The following is a 19,002-nucleotide window of genomic DNA, read 5'->3' on the forward strand; positions in this document are numbered from 1 at the left end:
TGGAATTCTTTTGCAGCAAAAGTTAAAAAATAAAAAAGGGGGACCTGTGGGAAGCAGTCAGCCTTGAGAGCAGGTAAGGACATGCCAGGCATGCGGCCGCTGCTCGAAGGGACTGTCCCTACTTGTTCCCCTCCTTGTTCCTTTCCATGGGAGATAAATCACCAGGGCCCAGAAATCAGAAAGAATGTAAAATGAGACAAGCAAAGCTGTCTCCCCCCTGCACATGCAGGTTATTTTTGATGCTTCTGGGTTTATGGGTTTTCTCCCAGGGAAGTTAACCTTGAGCCGAGACAGTCTGTAGATAATGTAAACCACCATCTGGCAGCCTTCCTTTTTCTAGTCTATATAATGTGCAACTGTAGCATAATAAAATTTGCCTTGCAGCCATCAGTTGTCTTGGTCCTTCTGACCCCATCCGTCGGTGCTACTTCAGTTCCTTACTCCTTCCCTTCTGACCCTGGGCAGTGAAATCCTCTTTCTCCGGCTGGTCCGCGGCACACATAAATATATGTTTTTGTCTTGCTGTACTGCACCTGTGCTGTCTAGTAACAGATATTTTGTCTGCTAGTAGTGTTCTAGATTATGTCTTTCCAAAGCGCTGAGGCAGTGCACCTATTCTGTAGTTGCAGCTGATGCCTGAATGTAGCCTAGCTGACAAATTATTGATTAATAAGGACTTGAATTTCTGAAAGATTTGTACTGTTAACCAAAATCTGAGCAAGGAGTCTCAAATGTAATTCTTAGCCAGAATTACATGTTAATGAACTATTTAACAGTGTAAATCAAGGAACATCAGTGTAAGGATTTCTTTTAATTTATTTTTTACCTGCTTGAGATATCAGTTAAAGTTTGCCAGCTTGGTTGCAGATGAACGGACGTTTGAAGTTCACCAAACTACTTAATGTGGGATAGGATAATAGACTTCCAGCGCCCTCAAGGCTGTGACCTTGCAGCCATTTTACATAGCACATCCTCCTCCTATACGGATGAACCTTTCCCTGGCCCGAAAAGTAGCAGCTCTGTTGAAGCTTTGCTTATTGTAACAGGATTTTGTTTCCAGGTTACATGTCTGTGGAAGACTTAATTCTAATAGAGATATAGATATTACTGGAAACTAATTGTTTTTTCTATTATACTCTGATTTATCAAAAAAGTAAAACATTTAAACTGTGCTACAGAAATTCAGAAGTTGTCTTGCAATCTTTAAACAATAAATGAATGAGTTGCCCTTAAAAAAAAAAAAAGGATTAAGCAGTTAAGCTGTTGGTCCCACATCAGACAAATTTTCCTATACCTTCCGTCAATATTGTTAACAGAGACTGTTATTTTATTAATCCTAAGATCCCGTGATTCTTTCTTTCATGTTTCAGGGCACAGCAGGTGAGAGTGTGGATTTGTTAAGCTGGGTGGGTTTATCCTTCTTTTATGCGTTCATTCAATTTTATGTTCATTTACTTATTGTACACACATGGTAATAGAAGCTGCTAAAGCAATCATTGCTATTCTGCAAAACAACAAGGCACAGAAGCAGATGTCTTATTTCTGAGATTTCTCCCCCCAGGATTATTATGATTAAAGATCCTTTCCCCCCACTCCCTGGAGAGGACAAGGGGCTGCTCGCCGGAGGTTTTTTAATGACTTGGGGAAAGGCTCAAATATCCCCCCATTATGGTAATCCACCCCAGGGGCAAACCACACAAGAATATTATGAATTTATTTTATTTTTCTATCCTTGCAAAGGTAATACTCAGCTCATTAGAATATGAAAACTATACTGTCAAATTTCAGAATTACATGGATGAAGAAAATCACCAAAGTGGCATCATATCACGTGTGTTATAGTTGTATTTACTATATTGACTATATTAACTATGTTGTGTTAACAATATATTGTATAACTATATATTGAAAGGCAAAATGCTGTAACTTATTTCAGAAAAAATAATTATGTTGGCAAACCCCAAATTGTACACTGTAGACAGGTCCTAGGAAAAGAAGATTTAATTCATAGTGGACAAGAGGTTAGCTTCTGTTTTCAGCCATGTGCTATTTCAAGAATTAAACGTCATGAATAATACAGGATATAAGAGGAAAAGTCTAAAGACGGAAAAGCACATTTTGATTAGGAAAGAGAATTTAAGGCTTAAGTCTTTTTTTTTTAAGGAAAACTGCCTTATTACTATGAGATAAGAAAATTGTTTCCTTCTTTTCTTCCTTGCTTTCTTCTTTTTCTTTTTTTTAACCTTTTTAATTTTGGATATTTGACCTCTAAGCTGAGATGACTGAAAATGCCTCCTCTGGGCATCAACCTTTTTGAAAGACTTTTTCCCCCTCCCTAAGGGCTATTTGTCTCTTGGAGGCAATGCCTGCATTACTCACCAAGAGGCAAGCATTTGTCCTTGCACTAAATGCTGACATCTCCTGGTAAGAGGGAAGCTGCAAAGTAGAAGAATTGAAGGTCAATATGTTGATAGTGGTCTCAAGAGCATTGATGTACATTTGTGTATTGGGGAAGGGGAGAGAAGCTTGAGAGTGGACCAGTGGGGAGGGGTAAATATTTTGTGATGCTGTCTACCTATGGGCTTATAAAGTTTACAGCTGCATTAGGAGGACAAGCATTACCATTAGCATGAAAAGTAGGGCAGACCTCAGTTGCAAAAGCTTCTAGCCATACACGTAGGGCAATACGTAAACGATACACCTTATTGCATTCACCCATTCACCCTCCCCTGTTCATGCTAATTGGAAATTTCAGTCCATTTCAGAGAAGTAACACAACTATCGATCATTTTCCCTGGCACGAATCTTCCTAGAGCTCACGCACTAGCCCATGTGTCTTAGATTTAATATCTGCTCACTAGCTGGATTGAAGCCAAGAGGTGGTTCCCAAAGTTGCTGCACATTAGAATCACCTGGGGAACTCTGAGACCTCCCTGTGCCCAGGCTCCTCCCTAGACCTACTGAATCAAAATCTCTGGGGCTGGGACCCAGACACCAATGTTTTTCTTAAAAGCTCTTTAGGTCATTCAAATGAGCAGCAAAGCTTGAGAAGCAGCCCAATAACGGGAACAAACTTACTTCACACAGATAAAGTGGGGCAGTTCATATGTTAAAAGAACATGAATATATGTCCATGCCTCTCTCACGCTTTGTCACAGTTTACCCTTCCCCCTCCCCATATCCTCAAGTCCGTTCTCTAGTAAGTCTGTGTCTTTATTCCTGTTTTACCCCTAGGTTCTTCATGACATATTTTTTCTTAAATTCCATATATATGTGTTAGCATACGGTATTTGTCTCTCTCTTTCTGACTTACTTCTACACTGTTGGTGGGGATGTAAATTGGTGCAACCACTATGGAAAACACTATGGCAGTTCCTCAAAAAGCTAAAAATAGAGCTACCATATGATCCAGCAATCTTACTCCTGGGCATATATCTGGACAAAACTATAATTCGAAAACATACATGCACCCCTATGTTCACAGCAGCACTATTTATAATAGCCAAGACATGCAAACAACCTAAATGTCCACTCACAGATGAATGGATAAAGAAGATGTGATATATATAAAATGGAATACTACTCAGCTATAAAAAAGAATGAAATAATGCCATTTGCAGCAACATGGCTGGACCTAGAGACTATTATACTAAATGAAGTAAGTGAGAAGGAGAAAGACAAATACCATATGATATCACTTATATGTGGAATCTAGAATATGATACAAATGAACTTATCCATGAAACAGAAACAGACTCACAGACATAGCACACAAACTTGTGGTTCCCGAGGGGAAGGGGGAGGTGGGGGAGTGATGGATTGGGAGTTTGGGATTAGCAGAGGTAACCTATTATATATATGATGGATAAACAACAAGGTCCTACTGTATAGTACAGGGAACTATAGTCAATGTCCTGTAATTAACCATAATGGAAAAGAATATGAAAAATTGTATATATGTATAACTGAATCACTTAGTTGTACAGCATAAACTAACACAACATTGTATATCAACTATACTTCAGTAAAATAAATTTTTAAAAAAGAAAAAAACATGAATATATATATATATACATATATATATATATATATTTCTTTTTTTCCTCTTTATTCTGTTTGTGTTTCAAATAGGCTTTTTATTTTTCCTTCTGCAAAAAGCGTTATTGTTTCCATTTGGTCCAAGGCTTGGGAGAGGGCTCCAGGGCGGTTACAAAGCTGCCTAGTAGCTGCAGAGCAGGGCTTCAGGCAGAAGCTCTGATGCCAGAGGGGCTCCTCAGAGGCCGCTGGACTTCAGAGACTCCTGTTTGTGCTCGAGGGTGAGCCTTTCAAAGAGATACTCGCACAGCACAGCCTGCGGACCAGCCAGCCTGCGGAGGTTGGTCAGGTGGTCGCCCATCTTGATGAGTTTCACCTGCTCCTCCAGGAAGCGGCTCTCCAGGAAGTCACAGAGGTGGGAGTCTGCGCGGGCGGAACCCAGGGCGCGCAGATCTTATAGTGCCTGGTGCAGGCTCTTCTCCCTAAGAATGGCGGCTTCCACAGCGTCCTGGGTTTTACCCCACTCATCTTGAGAAGGCTTCCGCGCATCCTGGAAGAGGGCGCGGCCACAGCACTGGTTTTGCATTTTCAAGAGATGCTGGGCGCCCTCACACTTCTCCTCAGCCAGTTGGCGAAAAATGTGGCCTGCACTGTCCAGAGTCCCATTGTTGCTGTCAAAATAGAAGCTCAGAGAGAGGTAAGTGTCCCCAGATGCATGTTGAACAGGCGGTGGACGGCGGCCTCCACCTCGATGGAATAATTCTGACGCACCTGGGAACTCGTGGTTGATCAGTGAGAAGGAGCTAAGCTCAAAAAACGGTGTTGGCCTGTCCTGGAGGCTGAGGATAGCTGAGTGGCTGATTCCAAAGGTTGCGACAGGAAGAAAGGTTGGAGGGTGGTCGGGGGCTGGAGCAAGGAGCGTCCCTGGGTCTGTTCATTCCAAACACTGTTGAAGCAAAAGACAGAACTGCAGGACTGCCGAGCGCACTGCCTCAAATAGGCTTTGATATAAATGAACAAGAAGTCCAAGCAAGGACAAAACTTACCCTTCCCCCCACCAAAATAGCTGGCGATACTAGAATCTAGATCTGGGAAGGGATTCTTCCATTACTTTCTGAACATTCCAAGCCACTAGAGCAGTGGTTCTCAAAGTATGGTCACCTTGTAACCAAGCAGTACCCTATGGGGCCTTCCTAGGACAGACCCATCCCCCATATCCTCTGCTGTAGTTCCTCTCTGAAGTACTCAGATAATAGTATCTCAGGCATATTTCTTGAGTTTTCAGATGCTCAAAACCACCACCCAATGGAAGAAATTAACTCCTTGATGATCATGAGCACGTAGCCCCCAGACCTTCTGGCACCTAAGGATGGATCATGTTACCTGCCCTGTGGCCTCCACATCAACCAATCAGAGGATTGTGCACGAGCTGATCACATTCCCTGGGACGTCCCTCCCTCACCTGGCCTTTAAACATGCTTTGCTGAAATCCTTTGGAGATTTCAGGGTGTTTTGGAACTCGGGCCACCCCTCTCCTTGCTCGATCCTGCAATAAACCTTTCTCTGCTCCAGACTCCAACCTTTAGGTTTGTTTGGCTTCACTGTGCTTCAGACACACGAACCTGCATTCGGTAACAACCTGACCAGTTTTACCAGCGTCCCCTGATAATGTGTCAGATATTCAAGTTTTAGGGCCCTGTCCCAGCCCTATGGAATCAGCAGCTCTGGTGGGGCTCAGTGATCTCTGTTATAACAGGCCCTCCAGATGATTTTTATTCACCTTAAAGTTTGAAAATATCTGCATTGTCAGCTGGCCAAAGCGTCCACCAGCAGGTGAAGGGGAGTGGTGCCTGGAAAATATAGGGACCAGCCAAGGCAAGTACAGCGGCATTTGCCGTGGTAGTAATGGAGAATGCCTTTTCTCCACTGGTTGGCACAGACTAGGATCTGGGAGCAGTGGCAGGGTTATTTAGGATGCTTTACATTTCAATGTAGAGGGACCGCTGTCCTGGTTTGCCAGGGACTTCCCCTGTGTGAGCACTTAAAATCTCATCCTGGCAAACCCCTTAGCCCTGGGTTTGAAAAACGTAGGGAATAACATGAAATTTAGGGGAAACATGATCTAGGTTTTGGGCGAGTCACAAGTGCTAATTAAAGCTAAGCAAGTATGGACAACACTAGCGTTCTTTAGCCCTTTGCGGGGAGGTAAATCTGATTGGGTGAAAGGACTTACTGTTAAGAGATCTTTGTAGAAACATCCCCTTCTGCTTAGTCCGCTGGTTCTCAGTTCTGGCTAGACATTGGCATCGTCTGAGGAGATTTAAAATGATTTTATTGGTCTACGATGACCAACCGTCAGTGTGAGGGTTTTTAAAAAGTGCTTCAGATGATTCTAATGCACAACCAAATTTAGGTGCCACTGCTTAAGCTTTTGAACCGCTGCTGCATATTTTCACCTCATCTTCCTATGAGAATATCCAACTGTACTTGAGGTGTGTTTTTTTTTTTCTTTTTCTTTTTTTAACTGTCTTATAAGATTTACTGTCTTAAATAAGGTTGAATGTACAGAAAATCTTGCTAGTCCATCTGGTATAGCTGGATACTTAGAATAATATAGTTAAGATATATACCATCTAAGTATTGTGACTGGCCTTTTTTTTGAAATTAACATATGCATTGAATTAGTATGTTCTCTTTTGAAGTTGTTATGTTGGGGAGCTATACCTCTAATCTGCCATTGCTAAATATCTGGACACCTCTTATTAGGAATTGCTTTTAGAAATCTTTAGGGATTAAAACCAAGATTGCTGTATTATTTGTACTGGAACCACAAAAACCTCACAGAGTTCCCCCGCTGTACCTTCTACCCCCATCTCTAACCCTTGGCAACTTCTAATCTGTTCTCCATCTCCACGGTTTTGTTATTTTAAGAATAATATGTAAACATAATCATGAATTACTTAATCTTCGGAGATCGGCTTTTCAAAATTTTTCCCTCGGCATCATTCCCCTGAAGTTCATTTCAATTTTTGCGTATATTAATAATTTGTTCCTTTTTGTTGCTCGGTAGTATTCTATCATAAGATTTTATCACAATTTGTTTCAACATTCATCCACTGAAAGATATTTGGGTAGTTGCCAGTTTTTGGCTATTATAAATAAAACTGCTATGAACATTTATGTGTAAGTTTCTGTGGGAACTTAATTAAGTTTTTGTTTCTTTTGGATAAATGCTCAAGAGTACAATTACTGCGTTGTAGGGTGAATCTACTTTTAGGATTAAAAGAGACTGTCAAGCTGTTGATCAGAGTGGCTAAACCATTTTATTTTCCCACCAGTGATGTGATATAATTTTTCTATGTACTCGCCAGCATTTGATGTTGTCACTATACTTTAATTTTAGTTACTCTCTGACATCTCATTATGGTCTTAATTTGCATTTCCCTAATGGCTACTGATGCTGAGCATCTTTTCATGTGCTCGTTTGCCGTGTGTATATTCTCTTCCATGAAATGTCTGTTCCTGTCTTCTGCCTATTTTCTAGTTGGATTTTTTTAAGTTGTTTGGAGAGTTCTTTGTATATTATAGATACAAGTCATTTGTCTCATATGGGATTTTCAAATATGTTTTCCTACTGTGTAATTTGAGTTTTCATCCACTTAAAAGGCTCTTCTATGAAGCATTTTTAATTAATTTTGATGAGATCCAATTTATCAGCTTTTGCCTTTATTGATCATACTTTTGGTGTCAAGTCTAAGAATTATTCCCCTAGTTCTAGATGCCAAACATTTTCTCCTATTTTTTTTTCTAAAAATGTCCTGCTTTTACATTTAAGATTATGATCCACTTTGATTTAATTTTTGTGTAAGGTGTGGAGGTTAAGGTTCATTTTTTGTTTGTTTGTTTTTGTCGAGGGATGTCCAACTGTTTCAGTACCATTTTTTGAAAAGTCTATTCTTCCTTGATAGCTTTTGCACTGCTGTCAAAAACAAGTTATATGTATTTATGTCAGTCTATTTCTGGGTTCTCTATTCCATTCCATTGATCTATGTATCTACCCTCCATCATTACTGCAAAATCTTGAAATTGGGTAGATTAATTCCTCCCATTTTCACCTTCCTTTACAAGTTGTTTTAGCTATTCTTCAGCCTCTTCTTACCATATAAATCTTAGAATAAGCTTGTCTATATCCACAAAAACCTTGAGGGCATTTTAAGAGTAATTGTGTTAAGCCTCTTAACTTGGGGAGAATTGACATCTTTATCATGTTGTGTTTTCTAATCCATGAACAAGGTATGTCTCCCTATTTGTTTGGGACTTAAAAATTTTTCTTCATCAGCATTTTGTAATGTTCAGTCTAGAGGTCCTATAAATGTCTTATTGGGCTTATATTTAAGTATTTATTTAGGTCAGTTGTAAATGGCATCACATATTTTTATTTAAGCTTCTATACATTTGTTATTAATATATAATTTGATAAAATTGTGGTGATCTTGTACTCTAAATCATTTACAAACTAATATTATTTCTCAAGCTTTTTGTGGATTCCTTGGTATTTTCTCCATTTAGATTATCATCTCATCTTCAGATACAGACAGTTTTACTTTTCCTTATTCAGTATAATAGGATATATTACTATTCAACATTCAGTAGGATATGTTCCTTCCTATGCAACGTAGTAGGAATAGTCCTTTTATCTTTTAAATAAACTTTTTAAAAATTTAACTTTTAAATTTATGTATTTATTTATTTTTGCTTTATTTTCTTACTAGAACCTCCAGTGATATATTTAATAAAAGTGGTGAGAGCAGATATCAGTGCCTTTTTTCTGATCTTACAGAGAAAGCATCCAGTCTTTCACAGTTAAATATAATGTCGGTATAGGTTGTTTGTAGATCATCTTTATGAGTTTCAGTATGCTCCTTTTCTATTCCTAGTTTGCTTGGAGTTTTTTTCCTTCTTTTTTTAAAATCATGAATGGGATTGGATTTTGTCAAATGCTTTCTCTGCATTAATGGATAGGATCACATGACTTTTCCCCCTTAATCTATTGGATATGGTGGATTACACTGTTTAATTTTCAAATATTTAACCAATTTTGCATAACTGGAATAAATCCCACTTGGTCATGGTATATTATTCTTTTTGTATATTTCTGGATTTAATTTGCTAATATTTGGCTGAGGGTTTTTCAGCCAATTTCATAAAAAATATTGGTCTGTAGGTTTCTTTCTATACTATCCCTGTCTGGTTTTGATATCAAGGTAATACTGGCTTCATAAAATTAATTAGAAACTGTTCCCTCTACTTCTATTTCTTATCAAATCATGTAAAATTGGTGTTAATTCTTTAAGTCTTGGGTAAAAGTGAAACATCTAAGCCTGAACATTTCTTTTGGGAGTTTTTAAATGAAAAACCAGTGTTTCTAATGGTTACAGGAAAATTGAGATTATCTATTTCATCTTGGCTGAGTTTTGGTAGTTTTGGGTGTAGAAACATTGGCCCATTTCATCTACATTTTTGAATTTATAGTGTAGACTTGTTCATAGTAACTTGTCCCTCATTAACCTGCAGGATATGTCATGGTATCCCTGGTTGCATTTCTGATATCTGTGATTTGTGCCATCTCTCTGTTTATCTTTATCAGTATTGCTAGATCTTTATTGGTTAGATTGTTTATTTCAAAGAACCAGCCCTTTGTTTCATTGATTTCCCCCCCTATTTTCCTGTTTTCAGTTTCATGGATTTATGTTTCATCTTTATTATTTCCTTCTTTCTGCTTGTTTAGTGTTTTTTCCTCTTCCTTTTTTTACTATTTTAATATAGAAAATTAGATTATTGCTTTGAAATATTTTCTTTCCCAATTTAGTGCTATAAACTTCCCTTTCAGCATTGCTTTCACTTCATTCCACAAACTTTGATCTGTTGTATCTGCATTTTCTTTTATTCTATGCATTTAAAATTTTTTCCTTGATGCTGTCTTTTTTACCCATGAGTTATTTGGAAGTGTGATGTTTAGTTTTCATGTGATTGAAGATTTTCCTGTTGTCTTTCTCTTATTGATTTCTAGTCTGATTCCATTATGGCTAGAGAACATACTCTCTATGATTTTAATTCTTTTAAATCTGCTAATGTTTTTTTATCGCCCAGTATATGGTATATGAGTGAATGTTCCATGGACACTTGAATATGTATTCTGCTCTTACTGAGTGTGTTCTTTAAATGTCAGTTATATCCTGTTGATTGATGATGTTTTCAGTTCTTCCATATCCTTGCTGATTTTTCTCTCTGGTAGTTGTATAAATTGCTGTGTTGAAGTCTCAAATAATAATTGTGGATTTAAAACTTTCTCCTTTTACCTTTTTCAGTGTTTGCTTCATGTATTTTGAAGTTCTGTTGTTTGGTGCACACACATTTAGTATCACTAGGTCATCTAGGTGGATTATTCCTATTATCTTTATGTAATGACCCTCTTTGCCCCTAATAATTTCCTTTGCTCTGAAGTGTACTTTATCTGATATTAATATAGCCATTCCTGCTTTTTCTGATTAATGTTCACATGATATATCATTTTCATCCTTTTACTTTGAACTACCTATATCATGATGTTTAAAGTAAGCTTCTTATAGACAGTATATAGTTGGATCATGCTTGCGATTTTTTAATCTACTCTTCCAATCTCTGTCTTTGACTTGGTTATTTAGACCATTTACTGTTAATGTAATTATTACCATGTCAAAGATTTCATCTACCATGTTATTTTTTGTTTTATCTTTTACCTTAGTTTCTCAATCCTGTGTTTCCCTTATTTTTCCTTCTTGTGGGTTACTTAAACATTTTTTAATAAGTCCATTTTAATTTAATTCATTTATAATCATTTGTGTATACTGTTTGTATAGTTTTCTTAGTGGTTGCTTTTGGCATTACAGTATACATATGTAATTTATCATAGCCTACTGGAATCAGTGTTCCATTACTTAAGTGAAGTTTCAAAATTTTACTTCCATTTAGGTCTCTTAATATTCCCCAGTTTTAAAGTATGATTTTCTGTAGTATTTCCTTTCTCTACATTGAGAACCCCATCAGATGGTGTCATCATTTTTGCTTTGACCATCATATAGAATTTAAGAAACTCATGAGGCTAATGATAGTCTCTTATATTTACCCCATTTGTTTTCACCCATTCCATTGTTCCCCTTTTCTTTCTGAAGTTCCCAGTCTTCTGTTATTGTTTATGTTTTCATAACAGTAGGTGATATCTTGGATTTCCAGTGCAACTGGATATGAGTTTCAGGAAACACTGAGCCTGGCTCACTTAATGCTACTGAGTTGGGGGGTTTGTATATGTTGGGCCTGTTGGCACAGCAGACGCTAGCAGATTAGACTAATGTTGATGGGACTAGTGCCACAGGAGGATGGGTTCCCATTCAGGCTATGCTGCTGCTACAGTAGATCAAGTCCCCCTCTACCCCAAGTGTGGGGCAGTGACCTGCTGCTGTCACTGCTTTGTATTAGGCTCCTTTTGCCTCAGGTGTGTGGTGGGATCCCTTGGAAGCTGCTGCTGCTGCTGCTGTCAATCACAAGGTTAAATTCATTTCAGAAATACTTAAGTATAAATATATAGCCTGGCTCTTGTAGGACCTCTGTATTTTTTTTTATTGCTTTCATACAAATTATCCCAAATTTAGTGACTCAAAGCAACGTAAATTTATGACCTTACAAGTCTGACATTGGTCTCAATTGAGTAAAGTAAAAGTGTTGGCAGGATCGACAGATGAATGGATAAAGATGTGGCACATATATACAATGGAATATTACTCAGCCATAAAAAGAAATGAAATTGAGTTATTTGTAGTGAGGTGGATTGATCTAGAGACTGTCATACAGAGTGAAGTAAGTCAGAAAGAGAAAAACAAATACCATATGCTAACACATATATATGGAATCTAAAAAAAAAAAGAAAAAATGGTTATGAAGAACCTAGGGGCAGGGCAGGAATAAAGACGCAGCCATAGAGAGTGGACTTGAGGACACAGGGACGGGGAAGGGTAATCTGGGATGAAGTGAGAGAGTGGCATGGACATATATACACTACCAAATGTAAAATAGCTAGCTAGTGGGAAGCAGCCACAAAGCACAGGGAGATCAGCTCTGTGCTTTGTGTCCACCTAGATGTGTGGGATAGGGAAGGGAGGGTGGGAGGGAGATGCAAGAGGGAGGAGATATGGGGATATATGTATATGTATAGCTGATTCACTTTGTTATGAAGCAGAAACTAACACACCATTGTAAAGCAATTATACTCCAATAAAGGTGGTTAAAAAAGAAAAAAAAGTGTTGGCAGAGCTACATTCTTTTCTGGAGGCTCTTAGGGGTGTTTCTGTTCCCTGGACTTTATCCGCTTCCAGCGGTCACTTGTAGTCCTTGATTCAGAGTCCCCTTTCTCCACCTACAAACCCCAAAATGTTGCATCTCTCTGATTCTGCTTCTATTAGGACATCTCTCTCTTTCTCTTTCTACAGTTGGGAATGGTTTTCTGCTTTTAAGGACTCATGCAATTAGATTTGTTCCATGAGGTAATCCAGGATAATCTTTCTATCTCAAGGCCTATAACTTCAGTCATATCTGCAAAGTCCTCTTTACCGTGTAAGGTAACATATTATTGGTTCTAGGGATTAGGGTGAGGGCATTTTTAGGAGCCATTATGCTGCCTACCACACCCTTAACAAGTGACCTTGAGAAAATTACTGAGACTTTAAAGCCTTACTTTCCTCAAACATAAAATGGAAAGAAAGATAACTAATTAATATCATGAAAGTGAAACAGTATATATGAAATCAACTAATTCAAAAAATAAGAGTTCTTCTTTTTATGATTGGCATGATTCTCAGAGTTCAGTTACTTGAAGAGTTACTTTTTCTTAAACAGAACTAAGGAATTTCAGGGTTCAGGTGCTGTAAGATTGTCTGAATTATCTGAGTAACAATTAGCTAAGCACAGGTGTAAAGCATTTGATTTACTCCCTGGTGTCCTTTATCTTCTCATCCCACTAAATCCATATCCCTTGTCTAGCTCCAGCCAGTAGAGTCAGAGCTTGTTTTACTGTTTAACTAAAGTTCAATTTAAGTTTGCTCTACATCTCCAGATTCTCAGCCCTGGTTGCATATTATAATCACCTGGGGAGATTTCAAGACCTACTTGATGCCAGAGTTTTACCTATCATGGATATTTGAGGAGGGACCTGGAATGAAATGCTCTAGCTTATGGTTTGGGGAGCCAAATCATAGTCTACACTGAGCCAAACCATTTGCGAGATCACCTCTAAAAAGGAATTTATCTGTGGTGACTAATGCTCTTCCTTTGTCAGTATGCTTGTCCCTCTTTGGGGGAAAAGAAGAAGGGGGAAAAAAAACCCAGCGGTTGGGCTCCCTGAATTGTAACCTGATGCTGTTGAATTAGTGTTGGCTCAGAGCGCACATCTTCGGATACCCATTCTCTTGCCTGCTTCCTTGCATGAGCTTATATCCTTGGACAGTTTTTTCTCCACCACCCTCTTTTGCTTCTAATCTTAGCAAGTAAAGTCTCTCCTTAATGAAACAGCATTTCATGAGACTTACTGGGAGCATAGGTCTGTTCCAGACCTATCCTATGTTAGCTAAAGCAGATATAAGTGATGTATTTTTGGCATTCATCCTTGTGGGTTGGAGAGTGAAGACAGAATTTTATCCTTCAGGTGTCATATGACTCAGCAAATGGGCTCATTCCCTCTACTGCCTACCATGTAAAATACTGAGGGTGTTACCTCTAGAAGGTATCTTCTAGGTATCAAAATAGTTCACATAAGTCATATTTCTCAGTAAAAGGTGACACAACTATGGCTTAGGTGGTGAATTTTCCATGTCAATTTGTCTGGGCCACCATGCCCAGTTATTTGGTCAAATATTATTCTGGATATTTCTGTGATGGTGTTTTTTAAAATTTTTATGTTTTATTTATTTATAATTTTTGGCTGCATTGGGTCTTCGTTGCTGCACGTGGGCTTTCTCTATTTGCAGCAAGCGAGGGCTACTCTTTGTTGTGGTGTGCGGGCTTCTCATTGCGGTGGCTTCTCTTGTTGCAGAGCATGGGCGCTAGGTGCACGGGCTCAGTAGCTGTGGTGCATGGGCTTAGTTGCTCCACGGCATGTGAGATCTTCCCAGACCAGGGCTCAAACCCGTGTCCCCTGCATTGGCAGGCGGATTCTTAACCACTGTGCCACCAGGGTAGTCCCTGTGATGGTGTTTTTGGATGAAATTCATAATTAAATTTGTGGTGGACTTTGAGTAAAGCAGATTATCCTCCATAATATGCATGGGCCTCATCCAATCAGGTGAAGCTCTTAATAAAGACTGACCTCCCTGTCGCAAAAAGGAATTCTGCCAGAAGACTTACAGAAATTGAACTGCGACTCTTCCGAGAGTCTCTAGACAGCCTAACCTGCAGATTTTGAATTTACCAAGCCTCTATTATTGTGTGAACCAGTTGTTTAAAATCTCTCTCTCTTTCTCTATCTTTATATAGTTATGGATATAGATCTAGGTATCAATATCGATATCTAGATCTATATCTCTCAGTATATATGGGCACATTGTATACACATGCTGTTGGTTCTGTTTTTCTGGAGAACCTTGACTAATACAGTGGCCCATATAAATAAAAGGACGAACCCAAGTTCACCCAGGTAGAAAGTAGTACAATGAGAACTGGAACTTAAGGCCTCATGACTCATTCAGCTGTGAACACTGACCCAGAACTGGCGTCCGCACACTCTGGCCCACTGATCAGATCTCGCTTGACTCCTGGTTTTGTACATAACGTTTGGCTTGAACACAGCCGCATCCATTCATTAACGTATTGTGCATGGCTGTTTCTGTGCTACAGCAGCAGATGGGCAGTTGCAATGGAGACGTATGGTACAGAAAATCCAAAATATTTACTATCTGACCCTTTACAAAAAAGATCTGCTGACCCCTGCTCTAGGATGCCATCTGATTTCTGATAGCACCGAGGAGAATAATTCATGCACATTGGGATAGATTGTTAATCTCATGTCCTCCTTAGGTCAAAGATCTCTTAAATGCTTACCCTTGCAATAGCCAGCTTGGGGAGCACTGTCTGAGGATGCAGAAATATTTCTTGCCAGGTCTTTCCAATCCACACTGCTCCCTGACTATGGTTCTTAAAACCTGTTTTTTTAAAAATTTTTTATTAGAGTATAGTTGATTTACAGTGTTGTGTTAGTTTCAGGTGTACAGCAAAGTGAATCAGTTATACATGTACATATATCCACTCTTTTTTTTTTTCTTTTTTCAGTACGCGGGCCTCTCACTGTTGTGGCATTTCCCGTTGTGGAGCACAGGCTCCAGACGCGCAGGCTCAGCAGCCATGGCTCACGGGCCCAGCCGCTCCGCGGCATGTGGGATCTTCCCGGACCGGGGCACGAACCCGTGTCCCCTGCATCAGCAGGCAGACTCTCAACCACTGTGCCACCAGGGAAGCCCCACTTTTATTTTCTTTTTTGGAGTCTTTTCCAAATAGCCCATTACAGAGTACTGAATGGAGTTCCCTGGGCTAATAAGAAGAGCAGGTTCTTATTAGTTATCTATTTTATGTATAGTAGTGTGTATATTTCAGTCCCAATCTCCCAATTTAGCCTCCCTGCCACAATCCCCTGGTAACCCTAAGTTTGTTTTCTACATCCGTGCCTCTACTTCTAAAACCTGTCTATTTTAACCAACTACCACTCATTGCTTACTGTCTCTGGCTTCATGTACTTGATAATAAATCTACTTCTTGTTCTATCCTGGATGACATGTTCCAAGGACTGAGATAATATCTTTTCTACATAATTTGTCCTTGATATTGTCTATCTTGGGGTCTTCATCTATGTCCCAAAGAAGACAGTCACTCTGTCTTCTAGTACTACTACTAATACCACATTTTATGGCATGAATTTGACCCAATGCACTGAACTATCCCTTTAGAAGCTGTACGCAACCTGTCACTGGGTTTTAGCACAGGGGTAGAACTCAGATTAGTGATCATATTTAAACAAATCTACTTGACCAGAAACTTTTTGTCTCACCATTTATTACACAAGTAACTTCTGTCTTTGCATCTATGATGTAAATATTTTTAATTTCCTAAATTATCTGAAAAATTATTTAGAGCTTCCATTTCAGTAGGCATTGGAATTGCTGTGTTATGACTATTTCATTATTTTATTTCCAAGTGTTAAATTAGGCTTCAAGCTTTGGCCAAGAGTAGACAGGAAAGGGTTTCAAAGAAATGAAGAGTGGGAAAAACTTCTGATGCAAGGGAGACTTAATAAAGATTTGATTTTGAATCAATAATTTATAATAAAGGTTTGAGTTTGAATCAATAATTTATGTCATTGCAAAATAGCTCCCTGGTAAAATTCCATTCTTTGGTAATCATTAAGTACAGAAATTAACAATCAAAATATGCAGTGATCTTCTTCATTTTCTAAAAACAAACCTATATCTAGATGAGAGGAGAATTCATCTCATAACTCAGGCTCTGGACTTACGACTCCAAGTCCTGTCTTCTTTCAACCGTACCTGCTAAGTTTCTGTCTAACTTCTTGAGCATGAGGTAATGGCGTCAGCTTTCATCTCCTTCCTCAGTATATAGCTTGGTAAGTATGAGTAAGGGATCTAAAACTTCAGAACCTGGGTTCAAATCTTGACTCTAAAATTTACTTGTTGAGTACTCTTGAGCATGTTATCTGTTTTTGCCTCAGTTTTCTCATCTATAAAATAGAGATACCATTACTTCTCTCAGGGAGTTGCTATGAGGGTGAAAGAAAATTCATACAATGCAAGAATTTATCAGTTCTTGGAACACAATAAATACCGAAAAATAATGTTAGCCATTATCAAGGCCCCCTCATTTTATGGATAATACAGATTAGTTTATATAGGTCTAATATTTACATATACATAAACATTTTGTACCTATGTGTGTGTATACGTTCTTCTTAGAAATTGAGCAGTCAACATTCACATCTAAAAATCTGTGCTCTGTGAAATGTAGAAATCCTGTGTACAGACACAGTGCTATAGTTATCTATTGCTACATAATAAAGAAGTCCAAACTTAGTGGTGAAATAAACAAAAATTTTAATATGTGCCCAGATTCTGTGGGTCAGCAATTCAAACAGTACACAGAGGAGATGGCTCGTCTCTACTCCATGACTGATATCTGAAACCTCAGCTCATGAGGATTCAGATGGCTGGGGCTGGAATCATCTAGATAATTTTAATTCACATGTCTGGCCCTTGAAGACTGGGCCCAACAAGGACTGTTGACTGGAGTGCCTATAGATGGCTGCCCAGGTGGCTTGGACTTCTCATAACGTGGTAGTTAGGATTCAAGATAGAGTATTCCAAGAGAATGAGTGTCCAGGGTTGAAGCATTCCACGAGAATCATGCAAAAGCTGCATGACCTTTTATGACCTAGTCTTAGATGTTACATAGCATCACTTTCATTATATACTATTGCAGGCATTGGAGACCTTTTTCCATAAAGTGTCAGACAGTCAATATTTTAGGCTTTACAAGCCATACAGTCTCTTTTGCAACTACTTAGCTCTGCTGCTGTGATGTGAAAACAGACACAAACAATACATATACTAAGGAACATGGCTGTGTAATAAAGCTTCATTTATAAAAGCTGGTAGAGGCCTAGACTTGGCCCACCAGCCATAATTTACTGACCCCTGCTGTATTGTTTGAAGCCATGGAAAGCCTGCCCACATTCAAGGGAAAATGCCCACATCTGGATGCGAAGAATGGCAATGAATCTGAGACCGTGTATTAAAACCACGACATATGGGATATTTATAAGAGGATCTGTCTGCATACCTAGTTTCTCCCATGTATGCTGGATATGAGGTATTGGGACATCTTACATCTCTGTAAGCCTGGGTCAGGGTCAACGTTGGAATCTGAACTCAATGACCTTGATTTCTGGAATAATCGGTAACTCTGATTATGATTTGCTTACACTCCTTACCCCAATAAATATACCACAAAAGATAGATTTCAAGTAAACAATTGCTTTATGGCAGAGTTTTATTAAGTCTCCATTGACTGAATTATTCCATTTTGGTTGGAAAGCATGAGCTTTTTTCTTTCCTAAAGAGATCTGCAACTTTTCAGATGTGGCATTTCATTCTACTGAGAGGATGATGTAGGTTTTTATAAACGGAAAAAGCAGGGCAGGCTGAGTTCACTCAGATCGTACTAATGCTTACAGGAATAACCGAAACTGGAACACAGGCTTCCAGGTTTTCCTGTCCTGTGCTCTTTCCGGTAGGTGCCATTGTCTGCTGGGTCTGGCAGTAATAATTTCTGACCTTTACCTCTCTATGCTCTTGTGAAGTGGTTTGGGGCTTTGTTAGCTTTCTTATGAGTTTGTACTAAATTGTGTCCATAAAGTAGGCTGAATTCCTCAGGGAAGGATGATAGCTGTTACTGTGTTATTACTGCAAATGTTGTGTTGGTTACCTTTTTTCTTTTCTTTTGTCCAGTTGTATCCTGAACTTAAAAGTTATATTATCCGAAATGAAAGATGTGCATCTGGTAGAAAAGACTAATTTAAGGGATGAAAATTCCTGATGATTGCTTCAGTCAACCCTTAATACACACTGAGCTTCATTAGTAAATAGACAACTCTCAGACCATTCCCTTGGAAGAGGTCGCATAATCAGCCTTTGTGTTGATTTCGCATTCTGTTCGGTAGAGACAGAACAAATTAGAATAATTAGCTGGTACAGGAAAGCACAAAGAACTTTCTTCTGTTTTTGTGATGCATCCCGTAATAAGGGTTGAAAATGAGACTGGAGGTAAGAACGTGAAACTCAGAAGGGCAAAGGAGAGAGGATATTGTTTCTTTGAAAATAT

At 38.8% G+C, this 19,002-nt stretch overlaps 1 protein-coding gene across 1 annotated transcript in view; it reads right to left on the minus strand.

The window, feature by feature from the left end:
- The window catches only part of LOC125961674 (uncharacterized), a 180,467-nt gene that overhangs the window by 63,734 nt on the left and 97,731 nt on the right, over positions 1-19,002 (minus strand). The gene's annotated exons all lie outside the window — the stretch shown is intronic.

The sequence above is a fragment of the Orcinus orca genome, chromosome 17 (assembly GCF_937001465.1).
Source record: "Orcinus orca chromosome 17, mOrcOrc1.1, whole genome shotgun sequence".
Lineage (NCBI taxonomy): Eukaryota > Metazoa > Chordata > Mammalia > Artiodactyla > Delphinidae > Orcinus > Orcinus orca.